Here is a 20,880-nt window from a genome sequence, read left to right as displayed (position 1 = left end):
AGCATGGTATTGGCACAAAAACAGAGAAGTAGATATCTGGAATAGAATAGAGAACCAAGAGATGAATCCAGCTACTTACCGCTATTTGATTTTTGACAAGCCAATTAAAAACATTCAGTGGGGAAAAGATTCCCTATTTAACAAATGGTGCTGGGTGAACTGGCTGGCAACCTGCAGAAGACTGAAATTGGACCCACACCTTTCACCATTAACTAAGATAGACTCTCATTGGATTAAAGATTTAAACTTAAGACATGAAACTATAAAAATACTAGAGGAGAATGCAGGGAAAACCCTTGAAGAAATTGGTCTGGGTGAGTATTTCATGAGGAGAACCCCCCGGGCAATTGAAGCAGCTTCAAAAATACACTACTGGGACTTGATCAAACTAAAAAGCTTCTGCACAGCTAAGAACACAGTAAGCAGAGCAAGGAGACAGCCCTCAGAATGGGAGAAGATATTTGCAGGGTATAACTCTGACAAAGGTTTAATAACCAGAATCCACAGAGAACTCAAACGCATCAGCAAGAAAAAAACAAGGGATCCCATCGCAGGCTGGGCAAGGGATTTGAAGAGAAACTTCTCTGAAGAAGACAGGCGCACGGCCTTCAGACATATGAAAAAATGCTCATCATCTTTAATCATCAGAGAAATGCAAATCAAAACTACTTTGAGATATCATCTAACTCCAATGAGACTAGCCTATATCACAAAATCTCAAGACCAGAGATGTTGGCGTGGATGCGGAGAAAAGGGAACACTTCTGCACTGCTGGTGGGAATGCAAATTAATACATTCCTTTTGGAGGGATATATGGAGAACACTCAGAGATCTAAAAATAGATCTGCCATTCAATCCTGTAATTCCTCTGCTGGGCATATACCCAGAAGACCAAAAATCACAACATAACAAAGATATTTGTACCAGAATGTTTATTGCAGCCCAATTCATAATTGCTAAGTCATGGAAAAAGCCGAAGTGCCCATCGATCCACGAATGGATTAATAAATTGTGGTATATGTATACCATGGAATACTATGCAGCCTTAAAGAAAGATGGAGACTTTACCTCTTTCATGTTTACATGGATGGAGCTGGAACATATTCTTCTTAGTAAAGTATCCCAAGAATGGAAGAAAAAATACCCAATGTACACAGCCCTACTATGAAACTAATTTGGGACTCTCACATGAAAGCTATAACCCAGCTACAACTTAACAATAGGGGGAAGTGGGAAAGGGGGGGTGGGTAGAGGGAGGGGAATCGGTGGGATCACACCTGTGGTGCATATTACAGGGGTATTTGCGAAACTTGGTAAATGTAGAATATAAATGTTTTGGCACAGTAACTGAGATAACGCCGGAAAGGCTATGTTAACCACTGGGATAAAAATGTGTCAAATGGTTTATGAAGTGAGTGTATGATGCCCCATAATCATATCATTGTATACACTTATGATTTAATAAAAAAATTAAAAAAAAAAAAAAAAAAAAAAAAAAAAGAAATAAAAACAAAGCAGGAGGAATCACGCTACCATACCTCAGACTATACTACAAATTGATAGTGTTCAAAACAGCATGGTACTGGCACAAAAACAGAGAAGTAGATGTCTGGAACAGAACAGAGAACCCAGAGATGAATCCAGCTACTTACCGTTATTTGATCGTGGACAAGCCAATTAAAAACATTCAGTGGGGAAAAGATTCCCTGTTTAGCAAATGGTGCTGGGTGAACTGGCTGGCAACCTGCAGAAGACTGAAACTGGACCCACACCTTTCACCATTAACTAAGATAGACTCTCACTGGATTAAAGATTTAAACTTAAGACATGAAACTATAAAAATACTAGAAGAGAGTGCAGGGAAAACCCTTGAAGAAATCGGCCTGGGCAAGTATTTTATGAGGAGGACCCCCCCCGCAATTGAAACAGCTTCAAAAATACACTGCTGGGACCTGATCAAACTAAAAAGCTTCTGTACAGCCAAGAACACAGTAAGTAAAGCAAACAAACAGTCCTCAGAATAGGAGAAGATATTTGCAGGTTATGTCTCCAACAAAGGCTTAATAACCAGAATCCACAGAGAACTCAAAAGTATAAGCAAGAAAAGAACAAGTGATCCCATCGCAGGCTGGCAAGGGACTTGAAGAGAAACTTCTCTGAAGAAGACAGGCACACAGCCTACAGACATATGAAAAAATGCTCATCATCTTTAATCATCAGAGAAATGCAAATCAAAACTACTTTGAGATATCATCTAACTCCAGTAAGACTAGCCTATATCACAAAATCTCAAGACCAGAGATGTTGGCGTGGATGTGGAGAAAAGGGAACACTTCTACACTGCTGGTGGGAATGCAAATCAATACATTCCTTTTGGAAAGATGTATGGAGAACACTTAGAGATCTAAAAATAGATCTGCCATTCAATCCTATAATTCCTCTACTAGCCATATACCCAAAAGACCAAAAATCACATCACAACAAAGATATTTGTACCAGAATGTTTATTGCAGCCCTATTAATAATTGCTAAGTCATGGAAAAAGCCGAAGTGTCCATCGATGCACTAATGGATTAATAAACTGTGGTATATGTACACCATGGAATATTATGCAGCCTTAAAGAAAGATGAAGACTTTACCTCTTTCATGTTTATATGGATGGAGCTGGAACATATTCTTCTTAGTCAAGTATCCCAAGAATGGAAGAAAAAGTATCCAATGTACACAGCCCTACTATGAAACTAATTTATGGCTTTCACATGAAAGCTATAAACCAGTTACAACCTAAGAATAGGGGGAAGGGGGAAAGGGAGGGAGGGAGGGTTGAGGTGGGCAGAGGGAGGGGGATTGGTGGGATTACACCTGCGGTGCATCTTGCAAGGGTATATGTGAAACTTAGTAAATGTGGAATGTAAATGTCTTAGCACAATAACTAAGAAAATGCCAGGAAGGCTATGTTAACCAGTGTGATGAAAATGTGTCAAACGGTATATGAAACTAGTGTATGGTGCCCCATGATCACATTAATGTACACAACTATGATTTAATGAAAAAAAAAATTAAGTAAATTTTTGAAAGAAAAAAACAAAATTAAGAAAAAAAAATTAGGGTGGCAACTGTGGCTCAGTCGGTAAGGCGCCGGCCCCATATACTGAGGGTGATGGGTTCAAACCCAGCCCCAGCCAAACTGCAACCAAAACATAGCCAGGCGCCTATAGTCCCAGCTACTCGGGAGGCTGAGGCAAGAGAATCGCTTAATCCCAGGAGTTGGAGGTTGCTGTGAGCTGTGTGAGGCCACGGCACTACCGAGGGCCATAAAGTGAAACTCTGTCTCTACAAAAAAAAAAAAAAAAAATTAAGACATTCTCAGATAAACAAAAGCTGAGGGAATTTTTTAATATTATACCTGCCATTGAAGAAATGATAAAGGGAGTCCTGCAGGTTTAGATGAAAGACAAGCTGGACTCAGTGGCCCACACCTGTACTCTCAGTGCTTTGGGAAGTCAAGATGGATCACTTGAGGCCAGGAGTTCAAGACTAGCCTGGGCAACACAGTGAGACCTAGTGTCTACAAAAAACAAACAACCCCCCCACCCCCAAACCCAAAAACCTATAAAATTATCTGAGCATGGTGGCACGTCCCTGTAATCCTAGCTCCTCAGGAGGCTGAGACAGAAAGATTGCTTGAGCCCAGGAGTTCAAGGCTGCAGTGAGCTATGATGAAATCACTGCACTCTGGCCTGGATAATAGAGCAAGAAAAGAAAACAAAAAAGGCATGAAATGAAAAGACAATAATCCAAAGCCATAGAAAATGAATAACTATTTCAGTAAAAGTAAATATATTAAAATAGTATATTGGCAGGTGGTGCCTATGGCTCAAGGAGTAGGGCACTGGCCCCATATACTGGAGGTGGCACATTCAAACCTGGCCCTGGCCAAAAAAAAACTGAAAAAAAAAAAGCACCTGTGGCTCAGTGGAGTAGGGCGCTGGCCTGATATGCCAGAGGTGGTGGGCTCAAACCCAACCCCAGCCAAAAAATGCAAAAAAAAAAAAAAAAAAAAAGTATATTGGCAATTATAAAAGTCAGAATGATTGTAACAATGGTTTGTAACTCCACTTTTCTATATGACTTAAATTTTAAAAAATTATTAGTCTAAAACAGTGGTTCTCAACCTTCCTAATGCTGTGACCCCTTAATACAGTTCCTCATGTTATGGTGACCCCCAACCATAAAATTACTTTTGTTACTACTTCATAACTGTAACTTTGCTACTGTTATGAATCGTAATATAAATATCTGATATGCAGGAGACCCCCAAAAGGGTCGTGACCCACAGGTTGAGAACCCCTAGTCTAAAACCTAGTATTTTTTTTTTTTTATTAAATCATAACTGTATACATTGATATGATCATGGGGCATCATACACTCGCTTCATAGACCATTTGACACATTTTTATCACAATGGTTAACATAGCCTTTCCGGCGTTATCTCAGTTACTGTGCCAAAACATTTACATTCTACATTTACCAAGTTAAAACCTAGTATTATTGTAACTTTGATTTGTTACTTCACATTTTGGTTTCCATTTAATTTAAGAGACTAATATATTTTTTAAAATTCTAAATTTATGTTTTTGGAGACACATTTTAAATGCGCAGAATATTTATGATATTGAAGTTAATCTAACAAAATTCAAATTAGAGTGCTATAACTTTAAGATGTTAAATGCAATCTCCAGGAAAACCACAAAGAAAATAGTTATAGAATATATACAAAAGGAAATGAGAAGAAAAGTAAAGTGTTTTACTACCAAAAGTCAAATATAAAAGAGTAATTACAGGAAATAATGAGGGGGAAGTAATAAGGTATATGGAAGACAAATAGAAAAATGACAAAAGTAATTTTCTCCTTATCAGTAATTACTTTAAATATAAATAGATTAAACTCTATGATAAAAAAAATTGGCATTTTGGATTAAAAAAGATAACTACAAGGGCATTGCCTGTGGCTCAAAGGAGTAGGGCACTGGCCCCCTATGCCGGAGGTGGTGGATTCAAACTCAGCCCTGGCCAGAAACTGCAAAAAAAAAAAAAAAAGATAACTACGGTCTTCTTTCTGTTTGGGGGGCTGGGGTGGGTTTGGAGACAGAGTCTCACTCTGTTGCTCCAGGTAGAGTGCCATAGTGACATTCATAGCTCACAGCAACCTCAACTTCTGGGCTCAAGCATTCCTCTTGTCTCAGCTTCCCTAGTAGCTGTGACCATAGGAGTCTGCCATGATGCCTACTTAGTTTTTCTATTTTTAGTAGAGACAGGGTCTGGCTTTGCTCTGGCTGATCTTGAACTCCTGAGCAATCCACCCGCCTAAGCCTCCCAGAGTGCTAGGATTACAGGCATGTGCCACCGTGCCCGGCCTGCAGTCTGCTCTCTGTATCTGTGGGTTCTGTATCTCCAAATTTAACCAACCCTGGAAAGAAACTATTTACATAATATTTACATTGTATTAAGTATTATAAGTACTCTAGAAATGATTTATAGTACACAGGAAAATGTGCACAGATTATATGCAAATACCACACCATTTGATATAAGGGACTTGAGCACTGGGAAATTTGGTATCTGCACAGGGTTGTGGAAACAATCCCCTGTGGATACTTTTTTGTTTTGTTTTTGGTTTTTTGCAGTTTTTGGCCAGGGCTGGGTTTGAACCTGCCACCTCCGGTGTATGGGGCTGCGTCCTACTCCTTTGAGCCACAGGCGCCGCCCCTCCCCTATGGATACTGAGGGACAACTGTATATGTTGTCTACAAGAGACTCACATTATCGTTTGTTTTTTATTTTTGTTTTTAAAAAATTATTGTTTCGGGCAGCGCCTGTGGCTCAGTGAGTAGGGTGCCGGCCCCATATGCCGAGGGTGGCGGGTTCAAACCCAGCCCCGGCCAAACTGCAACAAAAAATAGCCAGGCATTGTGGCGGGCGCCTGTAGTCCCAGCTGCTTGGGAGGCTGAGGCAAGATAATCGCGTAAGCCCAAGAGCTGGAGGTTGCTGTGAGCCGTGTGACGCCAAGGCACTCTACCCGAGGGCGGTACAGTGAGACTCTGTCTTCTACAAAAAAAAACAAAACAAAAAAAATATTATTGTTTCAGGTTAATTTGAGGGTACAAAGAATTAGGTTGCGATGTTCGCATTTGTTAGTAAGAGTCCCTTATAATTATGTCTTGCCCCCAAGAGGTGTGCCATACATTTTGCCCATTAAGTGGGAGTACACCCATCCCCCTCCCTCTTGCCCTTTCCCTACTCCCTCATTACCACGTCCCCCCCGCCTTGAATTGAGTTCTTCTCTTATGTGGGTGTATATTAGATCAAAGAGACTCATTTTAGATCTAAAGACTCCTTTTAGACTCATTTTAGATCCAGCTTATCCCCACCTCCCACCATCACCTGAGCACATCTAAGATCACACATTAGATTTTAACTGGGATCTGCAGTTTGGCTTTGGAATTGATCATCTTATAGATTTGATCCCTGATGAATCCCTTGCTGCCCCACCCGTTTCTCTCTCCTTTGGTTCTCAACCTCAAGTTCAAATGAGTCATCCTTTTTAGCTCCCGTGGAACTGTTCTGTATCTGCTTCTTTACTAGTCTACCCTAGTGCCATCCACTAGCTTTACTCTGATACACACATGCACACACACAATTTTAACTTGCTTTTTTTTGTAAATAATGTACATAATGTCAAATTCTTATTAAAAGAAATATGCTTTGATGTGCTAGCATAACTGCTTTAGCTTATTGTGTACCAAAGTAATAATGTGGCTTTAGATTTAGTATCTATGAACAGATGTACAAGACATTCATTACACTTTTTACCAAAGGGACCTACATTGTAGTACTTTTGTGTAAAACTTGTCTTCTTCCTTGCCCCCAACTTTTTCTTTCTTTCTTTTCTTTTTTTTTTTGTAAATAAAGTTTGGTTCTTAAAAAAAATAAGCTGAACATGAAAGGATGAAAAAATATATTACATGGAAATGGACACCAAAAGAGAGCAGGAGTGGCCATACTAATATTAGACAAAATAGATATTAAATCAAAGAAGGTTACAAGAGACCAAGAAGGACATTATGTATTAAGAAAAGATCCAATAGAGGCGGAGCAAGATGGCAGCCGAGTAACAGCTTCCTTGCATCTGGGCACCGTGAGTCTGGGGAGATAGGACTCCAGGCATCTCTGGCTGGTGGGATCTGCCTATCATCACCCCTGAGAGGATACAGGGAGTAAGCGAGAGACTTCTGGACCCCAAGAGGAGGACTAAAACCGTGGAAAACCGGCAAGTGGTCGCGTGTGTTCAATCCGTCTAAACCCGCCCACAACTGTAAGTTCAGTAGCAGCGAGACTGCAAACCAGAAAGGCCTTACCTGTGAACTGTTTTGATGTCCTTGGACTTGGCACTGAGTTGAACTGCCTTGGGGAAGGCCTGAGCGGGAGTGCGGAGAACTTTGGCCGTTGTCTAGGGCCCCAGTCTGAGCCGCTGAGCCAGACAGAGCTAATAGTGTTTGGTGGTGGGTCACACGGATCCATTGTCAGTGATCTGCCCCAGCAAGCTCCGCCCTCAGGGTCGCAGAGCTAGAAACGGGTGGGAGCTGGTAACCCAGCAACCAAGTAGCCTAAGGGTGGGGTCTGAGCCGCCTTGCAGCCCTAACCCTCAGGGGCAGAGTGAGACCAGTTTTGGCACACTGGGTAAGTGGATAGCCACTTCAGCAGCGATTCCAGTGAGAGAGCTGGGAAAGCTTCTGCTCAGCAAGTTTACAAGTTCAAAGTGCCTTTTAAGTAGGCTGAAGAGAGATTTAGGGTGTCTACCTGCTGTGGTTTGAGAAATCAGCAGCCTCCAGTCGTATCAGAACTGTGACTAACATCTCATACCCCAGAAGACCACGTGGTGCCCAGACAATATTCAATAACATATACAAACTGCTTTGTTTTTGGTTGTGTATTTTTTTCTTTTTTTTTTTTTTTTGTTTGGTTGTTTTTTTTGTTTGTTTATTTTGACGTTGCTGATGTTCTTTTGTTTTTTTAATTTCAAACTTTTCCACACAGATCCCTTTTTCTTTCTCAATTTTCCTGGTTTAATTATAATTTCGCATTGCTGCCTTTTTTAATAACTTCAACTTCATTTTTGCTAGTGTTTCTACCGATATAATTTGGTTTTTCACCCAATTTTATCCCTGTAAAGTTTTCTGTTTGCTTGTTTTGGTTTGATTTATAGCATTTTTGTCTTTCCCCTCTACTTGGTGGAGGTGGGGTACTGTGTCTCACCAGGTTAGCAAAGAGCTGCTGACCTCAAGGGAACCACGCAACTGGGCACCCCCAGAAGGTGGGGTTTTTTAAGGTTGTGTCAAAGTACCCTACTGTACACCTATATTGCCCTGCCTCCCTCTTTCTGTGCCTCTCTTCTTTTTGTCAATATTCCTTATACCCACCCCCTCTCCTTTCTCTATCTTTCTTTTTTTCTTATCACTCGGTCCTCCTTTCTTTCATCCCCTTTTTTTTTGCTCTTCAACCTTCTCACCCTTCTGGTCCTGTAACCCTTAGTCCACAGGCACAAGAACTTAAAGAGCAAGAGGAAGTGAAAGGAAAATTAGGGCAAGGAAACAGATAAAAGAAATCACTCGTGAGGAAGAATCAGCAGAAAACTCCAGGCAACATGAAGAACCAGTCTAGAACAACCCCACCAAGGGACCATGAGGTAGCTACTGCAGATGATTCCACCAGTATAGAAATGTTAGGAATGACAGAAAGGGAATTTAGAATACACATGTTGAAAACAATGAAAGAAATGATGGAAACAATGAAGGAAATTGCTAATAAAGTGGAAAATAACCAAAAGGAAATCCAAAAACAGAATCAAATAAAAGATGAACGATATGAAGAATATAAAAAGGATATAGCAGACCTGAAGGAACTGAAACAGTCAATTAGGGAACTTAAAGATGCAATGGAAAGTATCAGCAACAGGTTAGACCATGCAGAAGAAAGAATTTCAGAGGTAGAAGACAAAGTTCTTGAGATAACTCAGACAGTAAAAGAGGCAGAAAAGAAGAGAGAGAAAGCAGAACGTTCACTGTCAGAATTATGGGACTTTATGAAGCGTTCCAACATACGAGTTATAGGAATTCCAGAAGGGGAAGAAGAATGCCCCAGAGGAATGGAAGCCATACTAGAGAATATTATAAAAGAAAATTTCCCAAACATCACCAAAGATTCTGACACACTGCTTTCAGAGGGATATCGGACCCCGGGTCGCCTCAACTCTAACCGAGCTTCTCCAAGACACATTGTGATGAACCTGTCCAAAGTCAAGACAAAAGAAAAGATTCTGCAAGCTGCCAGGAGTAAGCGCCAGTTGACCTACAGGGGCAAATCCATCAGAGTTACCGCAGACTTCTCTAATGAAACTTTCCAAGCAAGAAGACAATGGTCATCTACCTTTAATCTACTTAAACAGAACAATTTTCAGCCCAGAATTCTGTACCCTGCTAAGCTAAGCTTCAAAATTGACGGAGAAATCAAATCATTTACGGATATACAAACATTGAGGAAATTTGCCACAACAAGACCAGCTCTACAGGAAATACTTCAACCTGTTCTGCACACTGACCACCACAATGGATCAGCAGCAAAGTAAGAACTCAAAAATCAAAGGACAGAACCTAACCTCCACACTGATGCAAAAGATAAAACTAAGCAATGGACTCTCACCAAATAAGACGAATAGAATACTACCACACTTATCAATTATCTCAATAAATGTTAATGGCTTGAATTCCCCACTGAAGAGACATAGATTGGTTGACTGGATTAAAAAACACAAGCCATCCATTTGCTGTCTGCAAGAAACACACCTGGCTTCAAAAGACAAATTAAAGCTCTGAGTCAAGGGTTGGAAGACAATTTTTCAGGCAAATGGAATTCAGAAGAAAAGAGGACTTGCAATCTTATTTTCAGATACATGTGGATTTAAAGCAACTAAAGTCAAAAAAGACAAAGATGGTCACTTTATATTGGTCAAGGGAAAAATACAACAAGAAGACATTTCAATTCTAAATATTTATGCACCCAATTTAAATGCTCCCAGATTCTTGAAGCAGACCTTACTCAGTCTGAGCAATATGATATCTGATAATACCATCATAAAAGGGGACTTTAACACACCTCTAACAGAGCTGGACAGATCCTCTAAACAGAAATTAAACAAAGATGTAAGAGATTTAAATGAGACCCTAGAACAATTATGCTTGATAGACGTATATAGAACACTCCACCCCAAAGATAAAGAATATACATTCTTCTCATCACCCCATGGAACATTCTCCAAAATTGATCATATCCTGGGACACAAAACAAATATCAACAGAATCAAAAGAATTGAAATTTTACCTTGTATCTTTTCAGACCGTAAGGCACTAAAGGTGGAACTCAACTCTAACAAAAATGCTCAACCCCACCCAAAGGCATGGAAATTAAACAATCTTCTGTTGAATAACAGATGGGTGAAGGAAGAAATAAAACAGGAAATCATTAACTTCCTTGAACATAACAACAATGAAGACACAAGCTACCAAAACCTGTGGGATACTGCAAAAGCAGTTTTGAGAGGAAAATTCATCGCTTTAGATGCCTACATTCGAAAAACAGAAAGAGAGCACATCAACAATCTCACAAGAGATCTTATGGAATTGGAAAAAGAAGAACAATCTAAGCCTAAACTCAGTAGAAGAAAAGAAATATCCAAAATCAAATCAGAGATCAATGAAATTGAAAACAAAAGAATCATTCAGAAAATTAATGAAACAAGGAGTTGGTTTTTTGAAAAAATAAATAAAATAGATAAACCATTGGCCAGACTAACGAGAAATAGAAAAGTAAAATCTCTAATAACCTCAATCAGAAACGATAAAGGGGAAATAACTACTGATCCTACAGAGATACAAGAGATCATCTCTGAATACTACCAGAAACTCCATGCCCAGAAATTTGACAATGTGAAGGAAATGGATCAATATTTGGAATCACACCCTCTCCCTAGACTTAGCCAGGAAGAAATAGACCTCCTGAACAGACCCATTTCAAGCACTGAGATCAAAGAAACAATAAAAAAGCTTCCAACTAAAAAATGCCCTGGTCCAGATGGCTTCACTCCAGAATTCTATCAAACCTTCAATGAAGAGCTTATTCCTGTACTGCAGAAATTATTCCAAAAAACTGAGGAAGAAGGAATCTTCCCCAACATATTCTATGAAGCAAACATCACCCTGATACCAAAACCAGGAAAAGACCCAAGCAAAAAGGAGAATTTCAGACCAATCTCACTCATGAATATAGATGGAAAAATTCTCAACAAAATCCTAGCCAATAGATTACAGCTTATCATCAAAAAAGTCATTCATCATGATCAAGTAGGCTTCATCCCAGGGATGCAAGGCTGGTTTAACATACGCAAGTCCATAAACGTTATCCACCATATTAACAGAGGCAAAAATAAAGATCATATGATCCTCTCAATAGATGCAGAAAAAGCATTTGATAAAATCCAGCATCCTTTTCTAATTAGAACACTGAAGAGTATAGGCATAGGTGGCACATTTCTAAAACTGATTGAAGCTATCTATGACAAACCCACAGCCAATATTTTACTGAATGGAGTAAAACTGAAAGCTTTTCCTCTTAGAACTGGAACCAGACAAGGTTGTCCTCTGTCACCTTTACTATTCAACATAGTGCTGGAAGTTCTAGCCAATACAATTAGGCAAGACAAGGAAATAAAGGAAATCCAAATGGGAGCAGAGGAGGTCAAACTCTCCCTCTTTGCTGACGACATGATCTTATACTTAGAGAACCCCAAAGACTCAACCACAAGACTCCTAGAAGTCATTAAAAAATACAGTAATGTTTCAGGATATAAAATCAATGTCCACAAGTCAGTAGCCTTTGTATACACCAATAACAGTCAAGATGAGATGCTAATTAAGGACACAACTCCCTTCACCATAGTTTCAAAGAAAATGAAATACCTAGGAATATACCTAACGAAGGAGGTGAAGGACCTTTATAAAGAAAACTATGAAATCCTCAGAAAGGAAATAGCAGAGGATATTAACAAATGGAAGAGCATACCATGCTCATGGATGGGAAGAATTAACATTGTTAAAATGTCTATACTTCCCAAAGCAATCTACCTATTCAATGCCATTCCTATCAAAGTACCTACATCGTACTTTCAAGATTTGGAAAAAATGATTCTGCGTTTTGTATGGAACCGGAAAAAACCCCGTATAGCTAAGGCAGTTCTTAGTAACAAAAATAAAGCTGGGGGCATCAGCATACCAGATTTTAGTCTGTACTACAAAGCCATAGTGGTCAAGAACAGAGACATAGACACTTGGAATCGAATTGAACACCAAGAAATGAAACTAACATCTTACAACCACCTAATCTTTGATAAACCATACAAGAACTTACCTTGGGGGAAAGACTCCCTATTCAATAAATGGTGTTGGGAGAACTGGATGTCTACATGTAAAAGACTGAAACTGGACCCACACCTTTCCCCACTCACAAAAATTGATTCAAGATGGATAAAGGACTTAAACTTAAGGCATGAAACAATAAAAATCCTCCAAGAAAGCATAGGAAAAACACTGGAAGATATTGGCCTGGGGGAAGACTTCATGAAGAAGACTGCCATGGCAATTGCAACAACAACAAAAATAAACAAATGGGACTTCATTAAACTTAAAAGCTTCTGTACAGCTAAGGACACAATAACCAAAGCAAAGAGACAACCTACACAATGGGAAAGGATATTTGCATATTTTCAGTCAGACAAAAGCTTGATAACCAGGATCTATAGAGAACTCAAATTAATCCACATGAAAAAAGCCAACAATCCCTTATATCAATGGGCAAGAGACATGAATAGAACTTTCTCTAAAGACGACAGACGAATGGCTAACAAACACATGAAAAAATGTTCATCATCTCTATATATTAGAGAAATGCAAATCAAAACAACCCTGAGATATCATCTAACCCCAGTGAGAATGGCCCACATCACAAAATCTCAAAACTGCAGATGCTGGCATGGATGTGGAGAGAAGGGAACACTTTTACACTGCTGGTGGGACTGCAAACTAGTACAACCTTTCTGGAAGGAAGTATGGAGAAACCTCAAAGCACTCAACCTAGACCTCCCATTCGATCCTGCAATCCCATTACTGGGCATCTACCCAGAAGGAAAAAAATCCTTTTATCATAAGGACACTTGTACTAGACTGTTTATTGCAGCTCAATTTACCGTTGCCAAAATGTGGAAACAGCCTAAATGCCCACCAACCCAGGAATGGATTAACAAGCTGTGGTATATGTATACCATGGAATACTATTCAGCCATTAAAAAAAATGGAGACTTTACATCTTTCGTATTAACCTGGATGGACGTGGAAGACATTATTCTTAGTAAAGCATCACAAAAATGGAGAAGCATGAATCCTATGTACTCAATCTTGATATGAGGACAATTAATGACAATTAAGGTTATGGGGGGGGAAGCAGAAAGAGGGATGGAGGGAGGAGGGTGGGGCCTTAGTGTGTGTCACAATTTATGGGGGCAAGACATGATTGCAAGAGGGACTTTACCTAACAATTGCAATCAGTGTAACTGGCTTATTGTACCCTCAATGAATCCCCAACAATAAAAAAAAAAAAAAGAAAAGATCCAATATAGGAAGAAGATATAACAATTATAAACGTTTAGGCAAATTATGATAACAGATCATCAAAATATATAAAGCAAAAATTGACAGAATTGAAAGGAGAAATGGACTGTTCTACACTGACAGTTGGAGTCTTCTATACTCTAGTCTTAATAATAGATAAGACAACCAGACAAAAGATAAGTAAAAATATAGAGGATTTGAACAACACAATAAGTTAACTGGAGCTAACAGACATATAAAAGACCCTCTATCCAACAATAGAATGCACATACTTCTCAAATGAACATGAGATTTTCTCCAGAATAGATAGACCATATGTTAGACCACAAATTAAATCTCAGTAGATTTTATGCATACCTGTGTGTGTGTGTATAATTTTGTCCAAATAAAACGGGACGAAATTGGAAAGCTTTAACAGAATGAAAACCACGTTTGGTAGAAATGTAAAATGATATAACCCCTGTGGAGAACGGTATGACAGTTCCTAAAAAAATAAATATAGAACACATATCTGACAATTCCACTTCTGGATATACCTACCCCTCCAAAACTGAAAGCAGAAACTCAAACACATATTTGTATGCTCATTATTTACACTGGGTAAAATGTGAAAGCAGCCCAATAGTCCACTGAATTCCGTAAAGTGTTGTAGGAGCACTTTATGTATTTTGTATATTTATCTTTATTACAAGTTGAATTGAATGGATAAGCAGATTGTGGTATATACATACAATGGAATAATTTTCTACCTTATAAAGGCAGGAAATTTTGACACATGCTACCACATGGATAAGTCTTGAAGATTTACTCTAAATAAAATAAGCCAATTGCAAAAAGTACATGATTCCATGAAGTACTTACGAGTAGTCAAAACCATAAAAACACAAAGCAGAATGGTGGTTGCCAGAGCATGGGGATGGGGAGTATCTCGATCTATGTGTGCTACTATGACAAAATACCATACATTTGGTAATTTATAAACTATAGATGTTTATTTCTCATGGTTCTAGAAGCTGGAAAATTCAAGATCAATGTGTCAGCCACTTTGGTGTCTGATGAGAGCTTCTTTCTGCTCTCAAGATGACACTTCTTTGCTGTATCCTCCAGAGGGGACAAAGGCTATGTCTTCACATAGTGCTAATCAGATTCATGAGGGTAGAGCCCTCATGATATAATAATTTCCTAAAGGCCACATCTCTTAAGAAGGCTGCCTTGGGGACTAAATTTTAACATGACTTATGGAGGGAACTATAGCATCCTGCCATTGGCCTTCCAAAATTCTGTATTTCTATCAACAATCTCTTCAAAGCAATCTAGGCATTTTATATTAAGTGACTCAAAATTCTTCCAGCCTCTATACATTATCCAATTTCAAAGTCATTCCCACATTTTTACATATTTGTTACATAAGCAACCTACTTTCAGGTACTAAAATCTGTATTGGTTTTTTAGGGTTATCCTAACAAAGTCCCACAAACTGGATGGCCTAAAACAATAAAAATGTATTCTCACACAAGTTCTAAAGGCTAGAAATCCTTTTTTCACTTCTCCATGCCTTTTGGTGGTGACTATAGACCCATGGTGCTCCTTGCTTTGTAGATGCATCACTCCAGTCACTGCCTCTATCATCACACAGCATTCCCCCCATGTATGGCTGCCTTCACATGGCATTTCTTCTTGTTATAACTGTACCAGTTATATTGGATTAGAGCATACTCTAATGACTAATGTGATTAACCTGCAAAGACCCTATTTCCAAACAATGTCATACTCACAGGTTCTAGGGGTTAGACTTCAACATATTTGGGGGGGGACAATTCAACCCATAATATGGAATAATATATAAAATACATAAAGAGTGCCTGCAACTCAACAGTAAAAGGATAGATAAGTACATTTAAAACTGGCCAAGGATTTGAATGAACATTTTACAAAAAATATATGCAAACGGCCAATAAGCAAATAAAAAAAAAAAAACAGATGCTTGTTATCATTAGCTGTTCAAATATGCAAATCAAAACTGTATTGAAATACTACTTCATTCCCCCAGGATGGCTATAATACAAAAGACATAAATAACAAGTGGTGTTCATGATTGGTATAGAAATTGCAACCCTCACACACTGTTGATAGGAATGGAAAATGGCACATCTGTATTGGAAAATCATCTGGCAATTCCTTAGAAGGCTAAATGTGGAGTTAACATATATGACCCAATAATTTCACTCTTAGGTATATTCCCAAAAGAAATGTAAACATGTCCACACAACTTGTATATGAATGTTCATGGAAGCATTATTCATAATAGCCACAAAGTGGAAACTACCAAATGTCCAAATGTTTATTATTGATGAATAAACAAAATGTAATATATGTGGTTTTAATTTGTAGTAAAACTATGCAGACATAGAAAAGAATAAAGCACTGATCCATGCTGTGATATGAATGAACTTTGAAAACATGATACTAATTGAAAGAACTCAGACACAAAAGGCCACATACTGTAAGGTTCCATTTATGTAAAATGTACAGGTTAGGCAAATTCATAGAGACAGAGAGTAGTTTAGTGGCTGCCAAGGGCTGGGGGAGAGGGAAATAGGGAATAAATACTACTGAGCATACAATTTTTTTTTTAGGATGATGAAAATTTCCTAGAATTTGATAGTAGTGATAACTGAACAATGTTGTGACTATACTAAAAACAGCTGAATTGTACATTTTAAAAGGGCATGTAAATTGTATGGTGTATAAATCATATTTTGGGTTTTACAAAGAACAAATATAATTAAATGTGTATGATATCTGTACACTAAAAGATTTAATTTAAAATAGATAAGTTAAAGACATAAATACATATTATAGAAAGATGTATCATGTTCATAAATTAGAGGGCTCAATATTATTAAAGTACAAATTCTCCATAAAGTGATTTTCAGATTCTTCTATGCCATCACAATCAAAAACCTACCAGGCATTTAAATCAAAATTGACAAGTTGATTCTAAAATGTATATGGAAATGCAAAGGACCTAGAATAGTCAAAAGAACTTTGAAAGAAAAAAGCCTAAAAAGTTGGAGGTGTTACACTTTCTGATTTCAAGACTTATAATAAAGCTATCATGTAGATTACCCTAAGAACAAACATATAGACTAATAGAAAGACTAGAGAGTCCAGAAGTAGAACCACATAACTGATTTTAATAAAGGTGCTACCATAATTCAATAAGGAAATAAAAGAGTTTTCAACAAATGGTTCTGGAATAACTAGATAATACGTTTGAAATGAATGAACCTCAACCCTTACCTCACAGAATACATAAAAATGATCTGCAATAGATCATAAATCTAAATGTAGACGTTAAAACTATAAAATGTTTACACTCGGTGCCTGTAGCTCAGCACCTAGGGCGCCAGCCACATACACCGGAGCTGGTGAGTTTGAACCCAGCCAGGGCCTGCCAAACAACGACAACTACAACCAAAAATAGCCTGGCATTTTGGCGGGTGCCTGTAGTCCCAGCTACTTGGGAGGCTGAAGCAAGAGAATTTCTTAAGTCCAAGAGTTTGAAGTTGCTGTGAGCTGTGATGCCATAGCACTCTACCAAGAGTGACATAGTGAGACTGTCTCAAGAAAAAAGGAAAAAAAAAAAAACTATAAAATCTTCAGAAGGAAAGATAAGAAAAGTATTTTATGTGTTAGGGTAGACAAAGATTTCTCTTGTGCTCTATCACAAAATGTATAGGAAAACATTGATGAATTGGCCTCCATCAAATTTTAAACTTCTATTCTTTATAAAATACTGTTAGGAAAATAAAAATACGTGCCATAGACTGGGGGGAAATATTTATAATACATATATCTAACAAATGGACTAGTATTTGAAATATATAAAGAACTCTTACTTAATATAAAAAATACATACCACTCACTTAAAAGTAAGTAAAAGATTTGAATAATGTTTCACAAAAAAACATATGAAAATGGTTAATGAGCACATCAAAACATATTCATTGTTATTACATACCTTCAAAGGCAAATTAAAACCACAGTGAGACACCATCACTGTGTACTAGATAAACATTGGTGTTTGCATTACCTTGGGTTTGCTCCCTTTACCCACTATTTCAGAGGCTGTCATACTGATGATACTAGACACTGTACACAACTTGTTACACATACTGGTTGATTCTATAATTCAACTGTATTCGACGATTTAAAAGTCTCCAATTGATTATGTCTTTGTAATTCTATTTTCTTCAAAGAAACAATTTACTACATTCTTCAAATTAATTTTCTCTGTGGGGAACAAATGAATAGAAACATTCCTCTTTGTCTCAATGTCTTCTTCCATTTTAATTGGCTGAGAAGTAAAAAATGACAGCCAATAAGAGAATAGGAAATGTTTAGCACTGATCACTCTGGTATACTCTGTAAAACTGCAACTCACTCAAAAAAATAGAAATCAGAAAGAACAGAACTTAAAATACCTCTACTCTCTGTTCTGTACCCATAGCTCTTCCAGGAGAGTGGTTTCTAAGTTGTTTATTCTCTTGAGAGTCACATATCTCTCCTTTAAGTCTTTCAAACTTAAATATAAAAGTAAGTATCTTGTAGACTTCTCAATTTTTGTTGGATGCATTATTGCTTTCACTAAAAAAAATTTTTTTAGAGAAGGGACTTACTCTGTCATCCAGGATGGACTGCAGTGGTTCCATCACAGTTCACTACAACCTACAACTCCTGGGCTCAAGCAATATCCTCCAGCCTCCCAAGTAGCTAGTACTACAGGCATATACCACCATGCCTAGCTAATTTTTATTTTCATTTTTTTTTGCAGAGGTAGTGTCTCACTATGTTGCCCAGGCTGGTCTCAAACTTCTGGCCTCAAGTGATCCTCCCACCTCAGCCTCCCAAAGTGCTGGAATTACAGGTGTGAGCCACCATATCTGGCCTGTTTTTTAAACATACAAGTGAATTACATGAATACATTCTCCTTATAAAACTTTAACACCACATAGGTATATAGAGTAAAAAGTGATATTTTCCTTCTTATCACAATCTTTCTTCCCTTTCTTTCTTTTTCTTTCTTTTTTTTTTTTTTTTTTTGAGACAGAGTCTCATTATGTCACCCTTGGTAGAGTGACGTGGCGTCACAACTCACAGTAACCTCAATTCTTGGGCTTAAGCCTTTCTCTTGCCTTAGCCTCCCAAGCAGCTGGGATTACAGGTGCCCACCACAATGCCCGGCCATTTTTTGTTGCAATTGTCATTGTTGTTTAGCTGGCCTGGGCCAGGTTTGAACCTGTGTGTGTGGCTGGCGTTGTAACCACTGCACTACGAGCGCCAAGCCTTTTTTCCCTTTCTTGAAATAACGCTGCCTCAGATGTACCTGACCTAAACTTTTTCCTTCTCTCTCACACACACAAAATACATTAAACATATAAAAATATTCAATATATAAATTCACAAAAACTTAGACAACTTGAACAATCTTCCTTAGTTTATTCATTCTTTTTATAATATTTCTACATTACATTTTTCACTGTGGTAAAATATAAAAAAATTAAAATGTGTAGTTCAGTGGCATGAAGTATTACTAAGCACATTGTGGTACAACCAGCACCATCATCCATCTCCAGAACTCTAATCATCTTGCACTGAAACTTAATACCTATTGAACATTAACTTCCATTACATCCTCACCCCAGTCCCCAGAAACCACTGTTCAACTTTCTGTCTCTATGATTTCAGATAACTATGTACCTCATATAAGTGGAATCATATACTATTTGTCCTTTTGTGTCTGGCTTATTTCATTTAGAATAATGTCTTCAAGGTTCATCTGTGTTGTAATATGTATAAAAATTTCCTTCCTTTTTAAGGCTGAATGATATTCCATTGTATGAATATACCACATTTGCTTGCCCATTCATCTGTCAAAGGACACGTGAGTTACTTCCATCTTTTGGCTACTGTGAATAATGCTGCTATGAACATGTGTGTACAAATACATGTTTGAGTCCCTGTTTTCAATTCTTTGTGGTATACACCTAAAAGTGGAATTGTCAGATCACAAGGTAATTCTATATTTAATTTTTTGAGAAACTGCTATATTGCTTTCCATAGTGGCTAGGCTATCTTACATTCCTACCAGCAATGCACAAGAGTTCCAATTTTTCCACATCCTCAACTTTTTAAAAATTAATAAGGGTACCTACGATTAGGTTATACTCTTTGAGTTTGTAAGGTAAAGTACAAGATGTGGTTCAGTTGTTTAACCAGGAGGTACATTTATTATTTTCTATTGTTTTGATAGTAGCCACCCTGAAGGGTATTTATTTATTTATTTAGCTGAGAATGACTTTATTTTTTTTCTGAGTATTTCTTTTTATTTTTTCAAATTAATATGAGGGTACAATTTTTAGGTTACATTGTTCTCACTTCCAGGATAAAGTTCCATTTGTAGAAGAGCCCCTCACCCAGGGGCTCACAATGTGCACATTAGGTGAGATCCTAAAGGGTACTTATTCATTATGGCAAAAATAAAAATACTTGAGCACCTAGTATTATGCCAGGCATTTTGTTAGACACTAGAGATATGACTGTTCAATGAATATAAAGTAAAATTGAAGAAACATACTATAATACATCCAAAACTTGGAAGTATATATTTAAAAAATCGATACATTAGTAAGAAGAAATGGTTAAGAAATATAATACAGAGGCTAAGAGTGGTATCTCACGCTTGTAATCCTAGCACTCTGGGAGGCCAAGGTGGGTGGATTGCTTGAGCTCAGGAGTTTGAGACCAGCCTGAGCCAGAGCAAGACCTTGTCTCTAAAAATAGCTAGGTGTTGTGGTGGGTGCCTGTAGATCCAGCTACTTGGGAGGCTGAAACAAGAGGATCTCTTAAGCCCAAGAGTTTGAGGTTGCTATGATTTATGACGCCATGGCACTCTACCAAGGGTGACAAAGTGAGACTCTGTCTCAAAAAAAAAAAAAAAAAAAATAGAATACAACTGAGAGTTTAGTATTAATAATCTTAAACTTACCCAGTAGAGTTATATTTTCTATTTGTTAAACATGTTAAATATAAACTATTATC

The 20,880-nt window shown here is 37.9% G+C and overlaps 1 protein-coding gene across 5 annotated transcripts in view; it reads right to left on the bottom strand.

Moving 5' to 3' along the window:
* The window catches only part of CCDC30 (coiled-coil domain containing 30), a 208,167-nt gene that overhangs the window by 147,641 nt on the left and 39,646 nt on the right, over nt 1-20,880 (bottom strand). The gene's annotated exons all lie outside the window — the stretch shown is intronic.

Source organism: Nycticebus coucang, chromosome 22 (genome assembly GCF_027406575.1).
Source record: "Nycticebus coucang isolate mNycCou1 chromosome 22, mNycCou1.pri, whole genome shotgun sequence".
NCBI lineage: Eukaryota > Metazoa > Chordata > Mammalia > Primates > Lorisidae > Nycticebus > Nycticebus coucang.
This window is presented reverse-complemented; position numbering and strand designations above follow the sequence as displayed.